This window comes from Schistocerca nitens, chromosome 9 (assembly GCF_023898315.1).
Source record: "Schistocerca nitens isolate TAMUIC-IGC-003100 chromosome 9, iqSchNite1.1, whole genome shotgun sequence".
In the NCBI taxonomy this organism is placed as follows: domain Eukaryota; kingdom Metazoa; phylum Arthropoda; class Insecta; order Orthoptera; family Acrididae; genus Schistocerca; species Schistocerca nitens.
In genome coordinates, this window is record NC_064622.1 from 395,859,057 (window position 1) to 395,874,667 (window position 15,611).

General features: G+C 40.6%; 1 protein-coding gene across 1 annotated transcript in view; it reads left to right on the forward strand.

The window, feature by feature from the left end:
• Positions 1-5,768, forward strand: part of LOC126203276 (leucine-rich repeat-containing protein 15-like) — a 123,479-nt gene extending 117,711 nt beyond the window's left edge. The window contains exon 9 of the mRNA XM_049937532.1: positions 5,194-5,768. The gene's annotated coding sequence lies outside the window, so the exon portion shown is untranslated. The remainder of the gene's footprint in view (positions 1-5,193) is intronic.
• Positions 5,769-15,611: the final 9,843 nt, after the last annotated feature.

Genomic DNA, 15,611 nt, shown 5'->3' on the forward strand with positions numbered 1-15,611 from the left:
TTGGTTGGTTTTGGGGAAGGAGACCAGACAGCGTGGTCATCGGTCTCATCGGATTAGGGAAGGATGGGGAAGGAAGTCGGCCGTGCCCTTTCAGAGGAACCATCCCGGCATTTGCCTGGAGTGATTTAGGGAAATCACGGAAAACCTAAATCAGGATGGCCGGACGCGGGATTGAACCGTCGTCCTCCCGAATGCGAGTCCAGTGTCTAACCACTGCGCCACCTCGCTCGGTATTTAGTATTGGAGGGAACTCTGTGTGGGAGGGGGGAGGGGAGAGGGGTAGGGGGTAAAAATTGTACAGGAAGGCCAAGAAATGAGTGCAGTAGGCAGGTGCAAACGGATGTAGGTTGCAGAAGGTATTCGAGATGAAGAGGTTTGCAGAGTAGCGTGGAGAGTTGCATTAAAGCATTCTTTGGACTGAAGACCACGATGACGATAACAACAATAACAACATCAGAATATCCGAGGACGGAGGAGTAAGCTTAATGAATTGCTTATATGTGTTGAATAATTAGAGCTGAGTAAACCAGTTGATATAATCTGCCTCTCTGAACATCCTGTGGACACTGCTATAGATATATTAAATGTCACAGGATTCCAGTTACACTATGTGATCAAAAGTATCCGGACACGTGACTGAAAATGACTTACAAGTTAGTGGCGCCCTCCATCGGTAATGCTGGAATTCAATATGGTGTTGGCCCACTCTTAGCTTTGACAGCTTCCACTCTCGCAGGCATACGTTCAGTCAGGTGCTGGGAGGTTTCTTGGGGAATGGCAGCCCATTCTTCACGGAGTGCTGCACTGAGTAGAGGTATCGATGTCGGTCGGTGAGGCCTGGCACAAAGTCGGCGTTCCAAAACATCTCAAAGGTATTCTATAGGATTCAGGTCAGGACTCTGTGCAGGCCAGCCCATTACAGGGATGTTGCTGTCGTGCAACCGCTCCGCCAGAGGCCGTGCATTATAAACAGCTGCTCGGTCGTGTTGAAAGATGCAATCGGCATCCCTAAGTTGCTTCAACAGTGGGAAGCAAGAAGGTGCTCAAAACATCAATGTAGGCCTGTGCTGTGATAGTGCCACGCGAAACAACAAGGGGTGCAAGCCCCCTCCATGAAAAACACAACCACACCATAACACCACCGCCTCCGAATTTTACTGTTGGTACTACACACGCTGGCAGATGACGTTCACCGGGCATTCGCCATACCCACATCCTGTCATCGGATCACCACATTGTGTACCGTGATTCATCACTCCACACAACGTTTTTCCATTGTTCAATCGTCCAATGTTTACGCTCCTTACACCAAGCGAAGCGTCTTTTGGCATTTACCGGCGTGATGTGTGGCTTATGAGCAGCCGCTCGGTCATGAAATCCAAGTTTACTCACCTCCCACCTAACTGTCATAGTACGTGCAGTGGATCCTGATGCAGTTTGGAGCTCCTGTCTGATGGTCTGGATAGATGTCTGCCTGTTACACATTACAAACCTCTTCAACTGTCGGCGGTCTCTGTCAGTCAACATACGAGGTCAGCCTGTACGCTTTTGTGCTGCACATGTCCCTTCACGTTTCCACTTCATTGTCACATCGAAAACAGTGGACCTAGGGATGTTTAGGACTGTGGAAAGCTCGCGTACAGACGTATGACACGAGTGACACCCTATCACCTGCCACTTTCGAATCCCGTGAATTGCGCGGAGCGCCCTATTCTGCTCTCTCACGAAGTCTAATGACTACTGAGGTCGCTGATAGGGAGTATCTGGCAGTAGGTGGCAGCACAATGCACCTAAAATGAAAAACGTATGTTTCTGGAGGAGTCCGGATACTTCTGATCACATAGTGTAGCTTCTTTCTTCTGAACAGAAAATACAGAGAACAGAGTAGTTGCCACATTGTCAGAAACTGTTTTGTTTTCAAGAATATTGATGTTAATAAAATTTTCTCAGAACAGCGCTTATAAGCTTGTGCAACAGAAGTAGTATTTCATAATAAGTCGATTGTCATGGTAAGTATATACTGATCACCTTAAGGAAATTTTAGCCTCTTCATCAAAAGGTCTGGAATCTCTGTCGTCCCATCTCACAGTAAAAAACAAGGAAATAGTGGTTCCTGGTGGTTTTAATGTGGATTTATTGAAAATCTCTGTCAGCGAGCAAGTAGTGCAACCAGTAAAACTATCATTCAATTTAGTTCCTACTGTAAACTTCGCAACTACGATATGTAAATTCTCTGAGATTGCTATTTACAATATGTTTGTAGACAATCTTGGGAAAAGAGTCATATCACAAAACCAGTAGTAAATGCGCTATCTGATCATGACATGCAGCATCTTGTGTTAAATGTTGAAAATCTATTAAATCTGAGTACAGGAGCGTAATTGATCAGTCAAAAATTGAGAAATTCAGGAAACTGGTCAAAGACATGAACAGCATAAATATTTACAATAGTTCTGACTCAAATGAAAAATACAAAGCACTCATTAATAAAGTTACTTTCACTTTTGAAAATTGTTTTCCCTAAGAGGTAGCTCAAATCACACACAATCCAAAAAATAAACCGTGGGTTACACAAGGAATAAAGATATCATGTGGGTCAAAAAGGAGACTATAACTACTATCCACGAACAGCTCTGATGTTAGCATTGTAATGCATTACAAAGAATACTGCAAAATATTGAAGCAAGTAATTCAGAAACTGAAGCAGCTTTATTATGAGAAAAGATAATTACATCGGGCAACAAAAGAACTGCATGGGATATAGTGAAGACAGAGGCAGGTGGGGCCAAAAAGGAAGAGGAACAAATAGCTCTAAAAACAAATGAGACTTTGGCAACAAGTGCATGTATTGTTGCAAACCTCTTAAGCAAGTACTTCATTCATTTTACTGACAACTTGGGGTTATCAGGTACGGTGAACAATGCAACGGAGTATCTGAGACCAGTCTTTAAAAATAACTTCGGTTAAGTGGAGATGTCACACACATCTCCCAGAGAAGTAGCATTCATCATAAAATCCTTAAAATCTAAGTATTCTAGTGATAATGATAACATATCAACGAAAACAAAGGGTGTCACTGCGAAATACCTGTGCACTAAGCAGTCAGTCTTCATCTTGGGTCAGTTTCTTTTTCCTGTGTACATTAATGATCTCTCAACTGTTACATTGCCAGGTGCTAAATTTGTTTTGTTTGCAGATGATACAAACATTACAGTAAGTATCAAGACAAGAACAGATTTAGAAATATCTGCTCATCAAATTTTCACTGACATTAATAAATGGTTTAAAGCTAATTCACTGTCATTAAACCCACTACATGCAATTCAGAACCTGTAACAGATTTGCTTCCAGCTTGTGTATAACATATGAAGACATGCAGATCAAAGATGTTGACAGTGCTAAATTTCTTGGATTACAACTCTAAATTCAGTTGGAAAGCGCATACCACAGAACTGCTTAAATGCCGAAACAAGTTTGTATTTGCAGTGAGAATGTCAGATGTAGGAGATATAAATATAACAAAATTGCATACTTTGCTTACTTTCATTCTATTACGTCATACAGGATCAAATTCTGAGGCAACTCATTAAAACGAGCAAAAGTTTTTAGCGTGCAAAAGCATGTAATGAAAATCATTTGTGATGTAAATTCTAGAACATTATGTGGAAACCTGTTCAAGGAACTTTGTATTCTAACAACTGCTTCTCAGTATATTTATTCCTTAACGACATTTGTTGCAAGTAATATATCTCTATTTCCAACCAATAGCTTAATACATAGTATCAATATTAGGAATACGAACAATCTACATAAAGACCTCAAATCACGTACCTTGGTGCAAAAAGGGGTCCAATAATCGGGAACACACATTTTTAAAAAAATGCCAGCAACCATTAAACACTTGATTTCAGATGAAGCACCGTTTAAGCAGAGTTTGAAAGACTTTTTGACAGGTAACTCTTTCTACTCCATAGATGAATATCTTAACAGGGACTGTTAGACCAGCTTAAGTAAATATGTCTATTAGATTTCAGTTTTGACAGCACTTGGTCCCAACAGTCCAGATTAGGTATTTATATATGATCAGTTTATTAACAGTGCGTTACAATGTTTCGTTCTGACATCGTATTAGTTCTGTAAATATTAGCAGTTCAGTTTACTGTAATGTACTCATCTATTTTCACAACCTCCTGACAAATAACCAGAGTAGTAAGTATTGTATTCAAATTTTTATGGTTTTTTTATGTTATACTTTCTGACATGTTCCACAACCACGAGAATCATCTCATTTTTTAGGTCTATGGAACGAAAACTGAATCTAATCTAACAACAACAACAATGGAGGAAACGCTGAAACTACGTCAACGAACGTAAAGTCCCTGACAGCCATAAGCAAATTGTGAGTTCCTTACATTTGTGAAACGTGGATAAATTTCTGCTGAGGTTGGGGCAGCCCAATGATAGTTGTGAATTGCTACCCGCCACTCGCACGATCGTTTTGATGGACGTGAGGATGGAGTAATACGTTTACTTAGCGGCTAAAAATATCTTATCTAAAAATAATACGGGCATTGTGATTGCAATTGCTGAAGATGATGAGAAACTGTTGGCTTCTTCCAACATTTATTTAGGATTACAGGTAGCGTAAGTTTATGCCTTTTCTGTTAGCGGTACGGCATTATAAACCAAACCTTCATTGTACACTAACAGTCTTTATATGCCTGAGAATGCAGTAGGTTTAGGTAAGACCACAATCTATTTCTGAAATCAATTTGATTTTTTTTAAGTGCTTGAACGTCTGTTCACAACTTAGATTGTAGCTTTGTGTTCTCTTTGTAAATTTCTCCAATTATTATTGACTTCTTCGTTTTCGAATTGTACTTTTAATGATGTCATTAAATTAATAATTGCTATTTAGTCATTGTATTTAAAAAGTCAAGTCATTGCCACACAGTTTTGTCTTGTTATTTGTTGAGACTTACGTCTTAACTAATACGAAAGAGCCGAAATGAGTGATATCTGTTGTTAACTAACACACTTTTTTAGGCTGCCGTTCGCTGAAGAGTTTAGTAAATATTTTCTCGTTTTTAAGTGAGAATAAAGACGTAATAATTATTAAAGAGTAGGGTAAAGAAGGGTTACTTTACTTTACTATTGTGTTTCCTGATTCTAATTTGTTTTCTTCTTTTTCAGGTTCTACTCGCGTCATGTCATAGCCTGGAGCTAGGCGACAACGAGTATCACCTGTCTAGTCGAACAGACTACAGTTACGAGCAGTTCGCATTTTTAAGTCATTTGCGAGCGTCGATGTTATGTATAAAATGCTTAGAAATAGAGACATTCGGTGCTTCAGGATTTGATGCTCAAAGTTGATATACACATCTCATTCAACGAAGTCTGATTTATAATTTCTCTCGTTTTCATTTTCTCAAGTCAGAATGAGATTTTTTTTTTTTAATTTTCAATGGGCGACGACAATTATTACGTATTTGTATAAATGTAATTCATCAGTTGTTTTATGTCTATTAGGAGACTGAAGTTCTCATGTTCTTCTACTTATGAATATTATTAGTGTATTATACGCTGCTGACGTTAAACATGAGCATCAGTTCAAGATTTCTATCCGCAGAATTTGACATGAACTTAATTTATAATGGTTTGCTCAAAGAGTTACCATGTTCTGTTAGCTTTTGGAAACGTATTAGAGAGTGTATTGTATTTGTTATATGTAGGACAGTTCCATTTTCAATAAAAAATTTTGTGTAAAACTGTATTTTACTGGCTATCCAACATGCCAACAGGAAAAATCCGGATGCAATTCTAAAGCAAGTGTGGTAGAGTGCAGCAGAGTACCAACTGCGGTATATTATGAAATCGGATTGTATACAACATTAAAAAGCTAAAACTTTACAAGCAAATATGCACGAAAAATGCTTAAAATATGCATGAAAAGTGTCGAAACATACAAGCTCTAATAATAGAAAACATAGTAGTTGCTGCATGCGATATATCTTGAAGTCAGACCTGTGCATATCGATTGCGATAAAGCGAAAAATCGGAATATTTAGAATGCTTGTTCTGTGTATTTTGTGGTAGAGGTTAGGCAGTGCTCTCTTTGAGATCAGTTTTTAAAAAACTGCAAAACGAAGACGCACACCGTGTTTCAAATATTGTTCCTTGCTTGCTATTGTCGGAAACAAGCTAATGCGATACGAGTTAGTTACCGAGAAACAATCGATACGCATAGGTCCATCTTCGAGATAAATCACACACAGAGGGGCACGCACAAGATCTCCGTAATATTTTATTTCAAAAACAACATGCAGTCAGGAATATTTTGGACAACGTCAAAATTTGATAAATATTATCGGACTAAAGTATCGTTTATAAATTATTTTACACTTTCGTACTCTTGTAAACATAGACAGTTAGGTACTGCTCCAAATTTTCGGCACTAAAAATATTTCTATAAGCAGAAAAAACCGTTCTACATCAGCTGAAGTGGGCAATATTTCAATTTGGGTACTATGTTGGCACTTATTGTTTCTGGCAAGACTTCACCCGACCAATTAATGAAACTATCAGTTTGGGACAAAGATTCAAAAGGTGCGTTAAGGTTCAAAGGGTTTCCAAATTTTTCTTTAAGTTTTCTCTGGAATACCTGCGGCAATGAGGAGTTCACTAGACTAACTCTATTCATTAACTGAATAGATTCATTCCACGCCGAACCCTGAGATTCAAGCTTTTTAATATTCCCAGGTGTATGGGAAAAACGAGTGCTAATCACAGCAACGTTTTTTTAAGGCTGGAATCATTAAGTGCTTCCTTGCACTGGAAAACTGCCAAAGCCTCTGCACTATCGGAGTCGTTTACTACACCTCTGATGGGCTAGAAATGCTCATTGAAACACTACACAGCTTCGACCCACGTATCCAACGACTTACCACTAGTTCGAAGGGTAAAGACACATTTGATAATTTTCCTTGGTGGGAGCAGGTGCCTTAAGAAACACTTTCTCTGTGAATCACATCAGTTTGTTTATATTCGCAAACGTGGACCGTACTTTCTCAGCAGGGCGACGTACTCCGTGAGTAAAGCACGTCACATGAATCAAATTGGGATAAAATACTTGGAGGTATTTTTCTGCTTTGGCAGCATCTGACAAACACCCTTTCATCTGCAGAACATTCTGGAAATATTTTCCTAATATCTTCATTCACGAATCTGGCGATCGTAGAATGATTTCTCTTTTCAAGTTCTTTGCAGGCCACTAAGTAGGAAGAAGAAGGCTCTTGTTTTAGCTCACCAACTATTAAATTTGCAATCTGGCGGCCACAAGCGCCGGTAATTTCGTAAACAGGAATCCAAATAGTGCTGTCCTTGAGTTCATTGCGTATTTCTTCCAGAACGTGTTGGTAAATTGTCGGTATGTAATTTTTACGCAGTGTTGATTCATCTGCTCTATGTCGATTTAACCAATATTTGTGAAGAAAACGTTTGAGGATAGTGTTTGTAAGTTTGTGAAGAGGAATACTACTTGCAATGAATGCTTCTCATAGATCCATGACTGGAGCATGGTGCACAACACGTTACAAAATGGTTCAAATGGCTCTGAGCACTATGGGACTTAACATCTATGGTCATCAGTCCCCTAGAACTTAGAACTACTTAAACCTAGCTAACCTAAGGACATCACACAACACCCAGTCATCACGAGGCAGAAAAGTCCCTGACCCCGCCGGGAATCGAACCCGGGAACCCGAGCGTGGGAAGCGAGAACGCTACCGCGCGACAACACGTTACACACTAGACGTGAAGACGGTAAACTTTGTACAAATAAAACGATAACTAAATTGAAACAATGGACGTCCGACTAAGAACTTGCATAATTTAATTTTTGCCGATGCGTCCGATACGACCGGGGTTGGGATTACATACTGAAATGTGTTGCATTGTTAGGCTGTATAAAACATTTTGTCAGTTATAGATTTAAGACGTCAGTAACTACCAAGCTAAACTTTAAACATAAAACCAGGTCTGAAGATGTCAAAGACCACCGGTAAATATTTCAAAGGCCACCGGTAAATATTCATACCATTACTCACTCGTTCGCTGTTATTTCAAGCATATCGACATTTAAAACATAAAAATGGCGTTCAAACTTACCAGAGAAACTATTTTGAATATATTAACAGCAATAAAATCGATTGTTCGTAGTAAATTTAAGACCGTCGGTACATAAATTTACCACTGTCAATTAAAAAGTTAACATGATGTCGAATGACATTCTCAGGCAAGTGAACTAACAATTCGGTACACAATAGCATGTTAATAATGGAATTCAATTTTGTACAGGCATCGTGAAAAACTAACGAAAGAATGATAGCATTATACTTTCATTCGTCCATAACTGTAGATCCACAATTTTTCTCGATGTTAAGTCGAATTTACATGTTGGTTAATCGTTGCTTGACTGACGAAACTGCATTTTCAAACAATGGAAAATCCAGGATGGAATGTAGCACTATTATGAAAAGGAAAGTTGCTACTCACTATATAGCGGAGATGCCGAGTCGCAGATAGACACAACAAAAAGACTGTCACAAATAAAGCTTTCGACCAGTGAGGCCTTCGTCAAAAACGGACGACACACACACACACACACACACACACACACACACACAAACAGGCGCACACACACAAACAGGCGTAAACAAACGCAGCTCACACAGGCGATTGCAGTCTCAGGCAACTGAAACCTGAAAACCTGCGTTTTCTCTATTCTTCTTTCGTTTGGAATAAAATAGAGTTACAAAACAAAAACGAATTTGCAGTGTGCATTTAACTGACTATATTCCATTACACTAATTCTATGTCAGCATTACTATACGCTATCATTTTATCATGGTAAATAAATAAACACATTTACAACTACAGTTACAGGTATGAGCCACTTTTTATAAGTTCATTAAAACTCATTGGTTTGAAATAATAGTAGTAGCAGAAGTATACACTGACGGAAAAAATCGCAACACCAAGGTTGCTATAATTGATACGCGTATTTGTACCTTTGAAAGATTACGCCTACTCAAATTTCACGCCAGTAGCTTAAGAGCGGCGCTAGTAATGCCACTATGAGGATGAAAATCAGCTTGCTTTAAATACACAGTGTAACGTGCGTGAGCTTTAGTTACCTTTGAGACTGGAGGTGGTGAGCTGATGTTAGACAAGAATGACTTTAAGGTGACAAAGACGCCATTATCAACATCTCACTGAATGTGAATGAGGTCCTGTAATAGGACTATGATAGCTGACTTTTACTTCTACGATACTGCGGAAAGACTTGGCAAGAATGCTAGCACTATACGTGATTCTTGGCAGCGGTGGTCACTAGAACGTGCCGTCGCAAGAAGACCGGTTTCGGGCCGGCCACGTGGCACTGCCCGGAGGGAAGACCGTCGTGTTCGATATGTGACCACGACGCGTCGTACTGCATTTGTAGCAGAAATCTGAGCAGCGGGTGGCACCACAGTGACACAACGAACTGTTAAAAATCGGTTCCTTCACGGACAGCTCCGAGCTAGACGCCCTGTAGCTTGCATCCCACTGACTCCAAATCACCACCGTTTGCAGCTTCAGTGGTGTTACGCAACAGCTCATAGGACGGAAGAGTGAAGGTCTGTCGTTTGTTCTGGTTTTGCCTCGGTGCCAGTGATGGCCATGTGTTAAGAGGGCCTGCAAACAACCTGTCTGCGTTCTAGACACACTGGACCTACACCCAGAGTTATGGTCTGGGGTGGGATTTCGTATCACCGTACGAGCAGCCAGACTGCAAATTTGTACTTCGAGCTGTTGTACTACCAATCATGAACAGCACTCCAGTATTCCCAACAATAACCCCCGCCCACATAGCACTGTTGTAACCCAACATACTCTACAGAGTGCCGACGTGCTGCCTCGGCCTGCTCGACCACCTGTCTCCAATCGAACACATACGGAACGTCATCGAACGACAACTCCAGCGTCATCCACAAACAGCATTAACCGTCCCTGTATTGACCGCCCAAGTGTATCAGGCATGGAAATCAATCCGACAAACTGACTTCCGGCACCTGTACAACACAATGCATGGACGTTTGCATGCTCCTAGTCAATATTTTGCCGTTTACGCCAATTATTAATGTACCACCATTTCACATTTGCAATGGCTTATCTCACGCCTGCATCAATCGGCGATCTTGCTGCGTTAATCCCTTAAATGTTTTACCTAAGTAAATGTATTCCAGAAATTGCGTTAGTCTACATTAATTATTTTTTGTAGTTGCGATTTTTTTCATCAGTATATCTTACTGTTGCATGATGGGAGAAAGCTTCCAATATTAATTTAAATAATGGTTCAAAGATACAACGTCAGTTTGGTTAGACATCGAGCATATACACATTGTCATAAAAAAAGTTAAGCACCGAGAATGGGAGGTGGAAAAGGAATGAAAGTTCACGGGTTGAGAGGAAATGTAATGTTATTTCAGTAATTACAACATCTTATCAAATTCACAAAGAACTTGAAAGTATCAGTCCACTTACCAATACCCCCTCTGGCCTGGACTCATGAGGTGGAAGTGTGTCATAAAGCCATTGTATGCTCCGCTGACGCAAGCTGCCCCACGACTGCTGTAACTGGTCGTCAATATCCTGGATACTTGCACTGAGCTGGAGTTGACATCGAAATTGGTTCGATACATCTTCTATAGAGGACAGGTCTGGGGATTTTTCTGGCCATGGCAGAACGTCAACATCACACAGACAGTTGGCAGAGACATGTACCATGAGTGGGCGAACATTCTCCTGTTTCAAACTGACACCACAATGCTACTGCACGAGAGGTAGCACATGTAGACGCAGGATGTCTGATACCTACCGCCGTTTCATCAGAGTGCCCTCATTCACTACCAGCTTTGACTTGGAAGTTGTACCCTATGGCTGCCTGCTCCATCACCCCTGTGCCGTGTAACCTCCCCCTCCCTTATCGTCCTTAATGACAGTGAAAAATTAAACCGCGTGTACCTAATGGAAATTTGGGAAAGCAATCGTCACCGAAGTTAATCTGTCGGTAAAGAGGGAGGAAAGGGTTACATCTAAATGAAAGGAAAAATGCAAATGAAACTGGTGGAAATTAATTTTGAAAAGGGGTAAAGTTAATAAAGAAAGTAAATGTGCGGCCGTTACGTTAACAATTAACTAGCGGTAATTAGATATTTGAGATTTGGGGCAAATTACGGTCGCCAGTCCTAAGGACAATTACTATAGTAACTGAAAAAGAAAGGTTATTACACATATAATTAGCACTAGAAGCGTGGAAACTGAAGGTTGACAAGTGTAGTGTGAAAACTGAAAGTTTGTCAGAAGTAATAAATTTCGCTACACTTAATTTAGCAAAAGAATTAATAAAACCGGAAAATCGAAAGTTAATTTAGTGACTGAAGTTAATAGTGAGCTTTCTTTCTGAAGCACATCGAAATTCAGTAAAATACGGTTAGTCTTGGACTACCTCAACAATCATTTCAAAAGCAACTTGAATCTACGCAATTTAGAAATAAGAGATTTTACTTTGAACTTGAATTAAATGATTCTGAACAATTAACAATAGTAAAATTTAGTACGTACCAAGCTGAGCTGCAGTCACAGGTAAGCTAAAATACGGTAACAAAACTCGCACTCTTAATTTGTGCTTGTGTAATCTAAATATTGTAGCCAGCTATGAATACTTAAAGTGAACTTTGAAATTAAAGCAGTGAAATGGAATTATGCTGGCGTTTGAATTTCAACGACACTCGGGTTCATTTCGGAAAAGGAAGGGACCCTGCTTGGCAATGCAATTGGGACAATGAGCAACAAAGGTTCGTGCTACGTTGCTGTAATTTTGTGATTTGAACAGTTTGAAAAGTTTGAAAAGCTGAGGTCTGCCATACAGTTCTAAAACTTTACGTGCTTCCAGTCTTCCTTGTTGGTTGATTGGAGGTTTGAAGCCGTCGATCGAGGAGGCGGCGACAGTCACTCATTGTCGGCCGTTGCTGTTGCAGAAGCTGGATGTTGGCGCGCCTTCTTCTCGACACGGTCACCAGACGAAACGGGCTCTTGATGTGCGCCAGCTAATGCTTCCCGTCCGCGACACCATGTCAGAAACTATCATCGCAAGTCGAGCGCAATTACATGCTGCCAAACCCCGAAAGCGCGGCACCTCGCGGGAGCTTCACACAACACACCTGCTCCACTCGCTACTCCAGCCAGCCTCTCTCATGCTCTCGCTCCACGCGACAGAGTTAACACTACCAAAGATCCTACACACTTTGATTCTTCACACGACCTATCGATGTAATCGTTCGATAGCAGTTTTCCTTAGGCAAGACCCAGCGTAAAAATACAAATAATATTTACGAAACAAACCAATTATACATCGACATAAATGCATAAATATATATATACAAATAGTAAAACAATTACAATATGTAAAGACACAGAAATGTCATATATTCAGGTAACAAAAATAAGGAAAAAAAATTATAGTACAACAGATGGAAATAGGAGGATATGCATTTCCGGCGTTACAGCCTCTCCAAAACAGTGAAAAAATGGGACCTCTCCCAGCTCGCCGCCAAACTCGCTGACGATGGTTATCCAGGATAATGCATAACAGCAATTCATCGCAAACACGGGTGAAAACTAGCTCGCGCCCGTAGTGGAATTTACACGTGTACACTGGGTGAGAAAATGTGAGCCAGGAGAGGAAATTAAGTAAAGGTCTGCCACAGGGCTCCGTCTTAGCCCCCCTGTTATTCAACCTATGTATCTCTGCTCTCCCCAATACCAAGTAAAAAAAATTCTGCTACACGAAGGATATCGCTCTTGCCTGTGGAACTAAAAGTCTCGGACTAACGGAGACAACTCTCACACAACAACTAGCCGTTGTGAGCTGCTCATTTAGGAAGTGGCGACGTAAGTCCATTATGAGTAAAACTGAAGATTGTATATTCCATCTGAAAAACAAACAAGTCAATGAGAACCTGAGAGTGAAGCAAAAAGGAAACACTCTTTGCCGTAACAAGTACCCTAACTACTTTTGTGTCACACTTGACCATACGCTTTCATATAGAAAACATCTTGAAGATACTGCAGCCAAGATAGAAACTCGTAACGATATTATTAAAAAATTGTGTGGAATGACATGAGAAGCTTCAGCAGACACCTTCCGCACATCACCCATTGCACTGGTCTTCTCAGCAGCCGAGTATTTTGCCCCATTGTGGCTAAACAGCTCCAACACCAACTCGACTGATGTCCAATTTAACGACACTATGCAGTTAACAACTGGGACAGTCCGACCAACGCCGATTTATTGGCTTCTTATGCTGAGCAACATCTATCCACACGCAATCGGTAGAGCAAGGTCTAGCTTAGGGAATACCGTGAGCTACAGGAGAACTGGAATTATCCATACAGGAAGTCATAACAGGTCTACGACGAAATAGACTCCGTTCACGAAAACCACTATTAGGGCAAACAGAACAGCTAGATGCCATTAATATCCGCGTGAAACACCTGATGTAACTGTCATACTGCTGGCACAGAACTCAACAGGAAACTATGGATAAAATTGAACAGAGCTTACACTGGGCATGGACAATGCTCTCTTTACAAATGAAGTGTTACAGAGTGTCTGGTTTGTGAATTTGGGGCTCCGAACCACACAGTCAACCACATTAGAAATGAGTTGCGTTCTTATCAAGGGAGTTGAAGCGATCTAATGAAAGCTGATGATACACCTCTTATATGGATTAGGAACTTATTGACATTTAGTTCAAATGGTTCAAATGGCTCTGAGCACTATGGGACTTAACAGCTTAGGTCATCAGTCCCCTAGAACTTACAACTACTTAAACCTAACTAACCTAAGGACATCACACACATCCATGCCCGAGGCAGGATTCGAACCTGCGACCGTAGCAGTCCCGCGGTTCCGGACTGCAGCGCCAGAACCGCACGGCCACCGCGGCCGGCTGACATTTAGTTATTACATATACTATGTTATATACATGTATTTTTAAACTGTATATGAGACATAAAAATAAATAAAAATAAATCGCTGAACACGAAGCAATGCCATTAATCAGCAGGCCACACTTCCCAGTCATGCCACCACTCCAAATGCAGCTTTTTGTGTTGTGGTGTTAACGACAGTTTACGCATGAGACGAATTTCCTTTAGTCTGTTTACTGCTAGTCTCTGACTAATGGTGCGGGGTGATACAAAATATTGCTGGCTGATACTCCATAGTGGTGGTCATACGTGGTCGACCAGAAACTTGACAAAGAGCATGCCTGTGCTCACGCAATAATGCACTCCTACATCGCGCCACTGTCATATCTGAATGCACCACAAATCTTGTTACTGCAGTCTTTGAACAACCGCACAAACGGAGACCCAAAATGAAGCCCCTTTCAAATTATATCACGTGCTGATAACGCTGTCTCACGCGAATACCCATTATCTCCGTGCTCTTCACAGTGATCACTCAACATCTGCCGCTGTTCACGCCCCTTATATACTCTACCAGGCCTGGTAAGGACACTAAATACGAAGAACATTAATGCACTGGTGACCGTTCTACTTGCCACAGAGAACTTCAACTGCAGTCGAATATCCGCCAATGGTGCGTACTTATACGAATTACACTGACATTCGAGCATATCTTCTGGGCGCTTCACTTTTTTTGTCAGTCAGTGTATTTATAAAACTAAAGTAACTAATAGGTTAAATTTTATTCATGAACTATATATGCTTCTCAACAACAGGTTCAGTGCATTCATTGCTATACATTGTCTAAGCAGACTGCAGAACTATTTTTATGATATTTCTTCAGTATGATAAAATGTCAATGTATATTAATGATCACATTACATTGTTATTGCAGCTGGTTCAATGGAATGTAATTAATTTTAAATAATTGCAGTTTGTTTCACAAACCATATACTATAATTTAAAATGGAACGCTTATTCTGAAACGGATACTATGATTTAAGATATCTGATTGAATCATGATCAAAGGTCCCGAACGACCTGAATTGTGTTCCACCTGATTTTCATGCAGCCCCCATAACGTTAATTTCTTGCAGCTCTTCTAATCTCTTTTCGCTACAGCCGTTTGACTATACCCAATGGTTACCACAACTCAGCACTAGAATATACTGCTCTGTAAGGCAAGAAGTACACAAAAAAATGGTTCAAATGGCTCTGAGCACTATGGGACTTAACTTCTGAGGTCATCAGTCCCCTAGAACTTAGAAAAACTTAAACGTAACTAACCTAAGGACATCACACACATCCATGCCCGAGGCAGGATTCGAACCTGCGACCGTAGCGTAGACTGTAGCGCCTAGAACCGCTCGGCCACTCCGGCCGGCAAGAAGTCCATAGATACAGATACTAACATATTACAAATATCAACGATCACCTTATTAGAGATGAGACAGTCCTTGGCGCTTGTGAACTCAAACTTACCACCCAAACTGAAATTTCTAAAATTTTACCACTCTCGTTTGCATCTGAGAAAATTG